We start from the raw sequence: 8,172 nt of genomic DNA on the forward strand, positions 1-8,172 counted from the left end.
GGGAGGGGGGAATAGAAAGGAGTAGAATTGTGGCATGTGTTTTTATCATTCTTTTCTAGAAGCCCAAGGTCATCTTTTGTCTCTGCACCTCTGCACCTGACCGGAAGCAGCTGGGTGGAGATGCCAGCGTGGAAGACGAAGATTGGACCATGTGATGGATTTGTTGGTGTGGGGACAAATCATGAACTTTCAACTGGGTGGGAATCTGAGGTAACATCCAGAATTGGGATTTCACAGATGTTCTAAGATGTCTGATTTATTAAATTGGAACTTTAAGGATCGTTTTGCCATGGACTCTGATTTAATTCTACATGATACTTGGAATGCTGACAGATATTTTTGTAGGTTCCCTTGGACTCCAGCCATGTTCTCGATAACCCTGAAGCTAAATGACAATGAACCCCGTAGACTCTGCTTCTGAATAGACATGTATCCAATTTTACCTATTATTGGCCTGAAGCAACTCAGAGTGTTGCCTGGAGATCTATGAATGGGAGCTTTCTCTGCTTTTTGAATGAAATAAAACACAGTCAGCATGCTTTAAGAATGGATAGAATACAGAATGTGTGGTTTCCAACTCTTCCGAACACATCTTCCTCAGAGTGGCAGTTGTGCAGGTGTGCGCATGCATAAAATGGGGCATTTGTCAGTATAGGTAGATGAGATGATAGATAGATAGATAGATAGATAGATAGATAGATAGATAGATAGATAGATAGATAGATAGATAGATAGATAGATAGATGATAGATGATAGATGATAGATGATAGATGATAGATGATAGATGATAGATGATAGATGATAGAGAGATAGATGACAGAGAGAGAAAGACAGACATCATAGATGATAGATTATATATATATATATATATATATATATATATATATATATATATATATATATATATATATATATATATGTTATATTTATGCTGATAAATAAATAAAGGGAGACTAGTATAGATCTATTTCAAGCTATTTAGCTCTCATCAGCTAGCCATACCCAAGTTTGGGAATCGAACCTGTGCTCCATTGCCTCCCAGGCAGGGAGTTAACCTTTTGAGCTACAGAGAACGACTCCTTTATCAGCCAGCCAGGGTGGGAGGTATATACTTAAAGTCACAACCCCTGGTATGCCCAAGTATGGGAGGAAGGTCACACTTCCACAGATATATATATATATATATATATATATATATATATATATATATATATAGATAGATAGATAGATAGATAGATAGATAGATAGATAGATAGATGAGAGAGAAAAGTGTGTGTGGTGTGTGAAAGAGAGAGAAAAATGAGAGAGAGAGAGAGGGTGTGTGTGTGTGTCTGTGTGTGTGTGAGAGAGAGAGAGGGAGGGAGGGAGGGAGAAATGGAGGGAGGGAGCAAGAGATAAGTGTGTTTGAAAGAGAGAATGGGAGAGAGAGAGAGAGAGAGAGAGAGAGAGAGAGAGAGAGAGAGAGAGAGAGAGAGAGAGAGAGAGAGATCTTCACTGGAAGCCAACATTTATTATCACTGCACAGGGGATGAAAGCAGTAATCAATAGAACAGCTGGTCATCCAAAAAGAGGGGGAAATCTGTTTTTGGAAATAAGGAAGAATGCAAAGGGGAGAAAGGAAGACGGGGGATCTCCACCCCATGGCTGATAGAACAGAACTGGCATCTGGACAAATAATAATAGACTAGTGGCCGATGAATAAGAAGAAAAAGAAACATAGGTAAAATGAGAATGAATTGGCAGACAAAGAAGATGAGCTAGAAGAAATCATTAAAGCACAGAATTATTTAAATCCCACCAATGACATTACTAAGGTCCAGTCTCTTCTTGAATGCCTCCACTGATGTGACACCCACAATTTCTGAAGGCAAGCTATTGTGTTGGCTGGTTGTTCTCACCATTAGGAAGTTTCTCCTTACTTCTAGCCTGCTTCTCTCTTTGGTTAGCTTCCATCCATGGGTTGTTGTCTTGCCTTCCAATATTTTAAAAAAAGATTTTGACCCCCATCTACTTTGTGATAGTAATACTACCCTTTGTTAGAGCTCATTACTTTGGCAGATTCTTTAGGCATTAAAGGGTTATAAGTAATTGTACTTATTATTCATACTTATTATTTATGCCTGTTCTGTGTACATGAATGCTGGCTGATCTGAGGCCACCATATGCGGTAGACAAACTTGACTTCAATCTAAATCTTTTGCTTTACCTACTTAAGGATGACAAATGGTATTAGGCATTTTTCAAAGGCTGGTTTTCTGTAAAATAATTTGCAGGTTTTAACGTATTCACTCAGAGAGGCTGGATGAAAAGGGAAATTAGAATTGCAGTGGCAAACATCCTAAATTATGGATGGGCTGATTAAAAAAAAAAAAAAGAAAGTAGCCATGCCCTTTTAATAATCTAGTAACTTTACAATGAGGATAATAGGATGAAATAAGTCATAAATGATATTGAAAGTTATGGCTCCGGGACAAATTAATCAAAAGGAAGAATGCAATAAAATCTATTTTAAAAGGTTTGAATACTCAAATGCAGATATAAATATACAGATACAAATAGGTATAGGTACAGATACAGATCAGTGGTGGGATTCAAAAATTTGTACTACCGGCTCTGTGGGTGTGGCTTTGTGGGCATGGTGTGACTTTGTGGGTGTGGTGCAACTTTGTGGGCGCGGCAGGGGACGGATACTGCAAAATCCCCATTCCCTCTCCATCCCACTAACCTGCTTTCCAACTCCACTCTCCTGTTCAGGGCAACAAGAGAAGATCGGCTGGGAGGCTGGGAGGCAGCAGGGGCATGGCCAGCCTATTTGCCATTCCTCCGAACTACTCAAAATTCCCACTATCGGTTCTCCAGAACCTGTCAGAACGGGCTGAATACCACCTCTAGTACAGATAGATATATTGTAGATATAGATTATAAATGATTTCGATAAAAATTATAGGTGTGTATGGTTTTGTGTGTGTATGTGTGTGTGTGTGTGTGTGTATGCCTCACATATGCCTCAATAGATAGATAGATAGATAGATAGATAGATAGATAGATAGATAGATAGATAGGATGGATGGGTGGGTGGGTGGGTGGGTGGGTGGGTGGGTGGGTGGTGGATGGGATGGATGGTGGATGGATGGATGGATGGATGGATAGATAGATAGATGGATAGATAGATAGATAGATAGATAGATAGATAGATAGATAGATAGATAGATAGATAGATAGATAGATAGATAGATAGATAGAATGTGAGAGAGATAAAGAGAGAGACAGATGAGATAGAGATATAACAGATATACTGTAGGTATAGATGATAGATAGAAGATAGGTAGATGGATGGATGGATGGATGGATGGATGGATGGATGGATGGATGGATAGATAGATAGATGATAGATAGATGATAGATACAGATGATATAGATATAGATGATATAGATATAGATATAAATATAAGAGCTGCACAAAGCAGGGGAACCATTTGACTTAAAAATAAACCTTAAAAAGAGCCAGGTTATTTTTAATAAATTCAAGAAAGAAAGGTAGGTAGGTAGGTAGGTAGGTAGGTAGGTAGGTAGGCAGGCAGGCAGGCAGGCAGGCAGGCAGGAAGGAAGGAAGGAAGGAAGGAAGGAAGGAAGGAAGGAAGGAAGGAAGGAAGGAAGACATCTAGACCTTGTTGACCACTTCATTGGCCAACTGATCTCAGTGGAAGGTGATACAATAAAATAAATTGAAATGGTGTGTTAAATGTGGCTGGCAGGCATTCAGCAAGCTAAGCGTAATTTTCAAGAACAACCTCTACCCTATTCCTGAAGAAAAGTGTTTCTGATGTTCCGTGTGTGCTACCTACTCTAACCTTTTACCGGTGAAACAGGGACACTAACCTCACAATCGATACAAAAGTTACAAGTGGCACAAAGAACCATGGCCTGCATCCCAAGACAAGATCAAAAAGACCTTCACATGGATTAGAGAAGAAACGAAAGCATACGATACTATCAAAAGAGTACAGGAATTGAGATGGAAACGAACTGTTTTCTTCGGACTCCCAAGGTCATCCTCACAGCCCATTCAAAATTGATATAGAGATGTTTGCTCATGATCGTGTGCAATATTTTAAACACTTTCTCACAATAGCTCAGATTAATGGAGTCTATTTTACAATCTACTGTACCATGCAAAATTAGAATTAAAAGAAAACCAATATGGTGTGATCATCGAGAAAATTAAAATTATACTGCCCCAGAGGAAATAGCATTAGATGCTGAGCAATGGGAACAGTAATATACTTCCTTTCATTTTAAATATTGCACTAGTCTCTTCTCATTATGCATTTAAGGGGCAGCAAAAACACAGCCTAGAAATGGCAATAGCAATAGAATTTAGAGTTATATGACCACCCCCATAAGGGACAGGGTGGCTAAGACACTGAGCTTGTTGATCAGAAAGTTCTGCAGTCGGGCGGTTCAAATACCTAGAGTTGTATAATGGAGTGAGCTCCCGTTACTTGTCCCAGCTTCTGCCAACCTAGCAGTTTGAAAGCATGTAAAATTCAAGTAGAAAAATAGGGACCACCTTTGGTGGGAAGGTAACAGTGTACCAGTGACCCGACAAATGCGTGCACGACAAAAGCGTGCCGATGAAACCACGGCAAGAAAGCAGCGACATCATAAACGCACCCACAACAACACACCGACAAAACCGCTCCCACAAAAGCACAATTTAAGTTAAGGTAAGGGTTAGGTTCAGGGTTAGGTTCAGGGTTAGGTTCAGGGTTAGGTTTAGGGTTAGGTTTAAGGTTAGGTTTAGGATTAGGTTCAGTGTTAGGTTTAGGGTTAGGTTTAGGGTTAGGTTCTGGGCTAGGTTCAGGGTTAGGTTCAGGGTTAGGTTTTGGGTTAGGGTTAGGGTTAGGGTTAGGATTAGGATTAGGGTTAGGGTTATTAGGTTGTTATTACTTGTTTGTTGAAGGCACGCTTTTGTCGGCGTGCTGTTGTCGGCGCGCTTCTGCGCTCATTTGTCAACGCGATTTAGAACTCGCGGTTTTCTCGCCGGGTTTCGTTGGCATGGTTTTGTCGAGCACACATTTGTCAGTGAACCCAGTGTACCATGTGCCTTTGGAGTTGAGTCATGCTGGCCACATGGCCACAGAGACGTCTTCAGACAGTGCTGGCTCTTTGGCTTTGAAATGGAGATGAGCATCACCTCTTAGAGTTGGGAATAACTAGCACATATGTGTGAGGGGAACCTTTAACTTTCACCTTCTGGCAACCTGAGAATAGGTCTAAAGCGATTCAATTCAGCACTGCGAAAAGACTTTCATTTGTTTAAAAAAGAGATTGGACGACCAATTCTGCGAAATGGTACAGGTTTTCCTCCTTGAACATGGAGTTGGACTAGAAGACCTCCAAGGTCCCTTCCAACTGTGCTATTCTTTAAAGTATAGGTTTTATTCAACATTTAAGAAAATATTTATATAGATGAACAGGGAAGAATAAGAAACAAAAGAAGTGGGCCAAAGGAGTAAGGTTAACAGCAAGAAACAAGGAATGTACAAATAACACTGAAATTAAAATTCTCCAGTAGGATATTTGTGGATCTTGCAAATGCTCCATTTAAAACAGGGGTGTCAAAACTCAATTTCATTGAGGGCCGTATTGGGGTTGTGTTTGACTTCAGGGGGCAGGGTGGGCATGGCCAGGGTGGGTGTGGCCAGATCGATGTCACTCAAATCGGGCACCAGTGGCGGCCTAAGGTCTCTGCCAGTGAAAACAGGATCCCAAGCTCCATTCTCGGACTGCGATGGCCTCCTTCAACCCTCTGGCAGAAAAAATGGAGCTCGGGAGGGCCACACGACCTCCATTTTCACTGCTAGAGGCACTGCAGGCTGGTAGTTCACTGTTTCCAGGGCATCCCTGTGAACCAGATCTAAACACCCCATGGGCTGGAGTTTGATACCCCTGATTTAAAAGATGATTAGGGGACTGGAGGCTAAAACATATGAAGAATGGTTGCAGGAACTGGGTAGGTCTAGATTAATGAAAAGAAGGACTAGGGGAGACATGATAGCAGTCTTCCAATATCTCAGGGGTTGCCACAAAGAAGAGGGAGTCAAGCTATTCTCCAAGGCACCTGAAGGCAGGACAAGAAGCAATGGGTGGAAACTAATCAAGGAGAGAAGCAACTTAGAACTGAGGAGAAATTTCCTGACAGTTGGAATAATTAATCTGTGGAACAACTTGCCTTCATAAGTTGTAAATGCTCCAACACTGGAAGTTTTAAAGAAGAGATTAAATAAACATTTGTGTAAAGTGGTGCAGGTTTTTCTGTCTAACCAGGGGGCTGGACTAGAAGACCTCCAAGCTCCCTTCCAATTCTGTTATTCTATTCTATTCTATTCTATTCTATTCTATTCTGTTCTGTTCTGTTCTGTTCTGTTCTGTTCTGTTCTATTCTATTCTATTCTATTCTATTCTATTCTATTCTAAAGCATGGGAGAAAGAAGCTGATCTGCTGCAGAGGTCCTTTTATGAGCACATTGTGTCCTAAGTTGCACTTTTTAAAAGTGGACATGCTTCTTATATATTATTTATATCGTATCGATTTCCTTTTTTACATCTTCCTATACTTAAGTGGTTCCCATTTCTGTCCTAGCCTGAAGGAACTGAAAATAAATTAAAGGAGTTAAAGAGGATATGAGGCACTGGCTGGACTGAACTCCTTCTGCAATGAATAATATATTTAAGGACTCCGGTTGTTTTGTTTTACTTATTTTTTTTTTGTTCAATCCGATTATAAAAAATAAAGTTTGATTTAAAATTAAGATTTTTTTCTGGCACATTGTTGTAGCAATAGCAATAGCAGTTAGGCTTATATACTGCTTCATAGGGCTTTCAGCCCTCTCTAAGCGGTTTACAGAGTCAGCATATCGCCCCCACAGTCTGGGTCCTCATTTCACCCACCTCGGAAGGATGGAAGGCTGAGTCAACCTTGAGGCGGTGAGATTAGAACCGCTGAACTGCAGATAACAGTCAGCTGAAGTGGCCTGTAGTACTGCACCCTAACCACTGAGCCACCTGGATGGAAAATGGACAAAGATGGAAGATGGACAAAGATGAAAAATTAGAGGACCACTCCATTTTAACTCGCTACACCAGTGGTGTCAAACTCGATTTCATTGAGGGCCACAACGGGATTGTGTTTGACCTCGGGGGATAGGGGTGGGCGTGGCCAGCTCTACATCACTTGTTCCAGGGTGCCTGTGATGTCCTGAGGTCTCTGCCAGTGAAAACGGGTTCCTGAGCTCTGTTTTCAGCTGCGATGACCTCCTGCAACCATCTGTGCGTGAAAACGGAGCTTGGGAGGGCTGTCCGCAGCCCTCGTGGGCTCTGTTTTTGCAGGTAGAGGCACCATGGGCCTATCCTTCACTATTTCCAGGATGCACCGCCGGGCCATATCTAAACACCCCACCAGTGATAGGTTCCAGAGCCCATCGCAACCGGTACGCGGCGATGGGGCCAGACGTCCTGCGATGCCCCAGCTTCTTGGTAAGGTCGTGCAGGTGCCATAAACTGTGTGTGCATGCACAAGTGGTCCGTTTCCCTCAAAAAGAGGTAAGGAATGTGGGCGGGTGGGCAGGCCCACTGAAACACTGTTCTGCTTTGGTGGCCACTGCTCCCAGTAGCCACCAGTATTCCCGTACCGGGCCGTACTGCCCAGAACCCACCACTGCACCCCGCAGGACAAATTTGGCCACTGGACCTTGAGTTTGTCACCCCTTCTTTACACAGAACTAGAGATGGATTGTATGGCCAAACCATTTTTTTTTTTAAATGGTTTAAAATGTCAAGTATTCTCTAAAGGTGCTTTTTTTTGAGAATTTTTTTATTGTTTTAGTTAATGCAGAGTTTTGTTCGGCAGGTATATTCTGATTGTGAGGCGAGAGCTCCACCCCTAGGCCACCGCATCCCTTCCTCCCTGCCTTCCTTCCTGCCTGCCTTCCTATCTGCCTTCCTTCCTGCCTGCCTGTCTTCCTTCCTGCCTTCCTATCTGCCTTCCTTCCTTCCTTCCTTCTTTCCTACCTTCCTTCCTTCCTTCTTTCCTACCTTCCTTCCTTCCTTCCTCCCTTCCTTCCTTCCTTTCTTTCCTTCCTTCTTTCTTTCCTTCCTTCCTTCCTTCC

The sequence above is a fragment of the Thamnophis elegans genome, chromosome 9, assembly GCF_009769535.1.
Source record: "Thamnophis elegans isolate rThaEle1 chromosome 9, rThaEle1.pri, whole genome shotgun sequence".
Classification (NCBI taxonomy): Eukaryota; Metazoa; Chordata; class Lepidosauria; order Squamata; family Colubridae; genus Thamnophis; species Thamnophis elegans.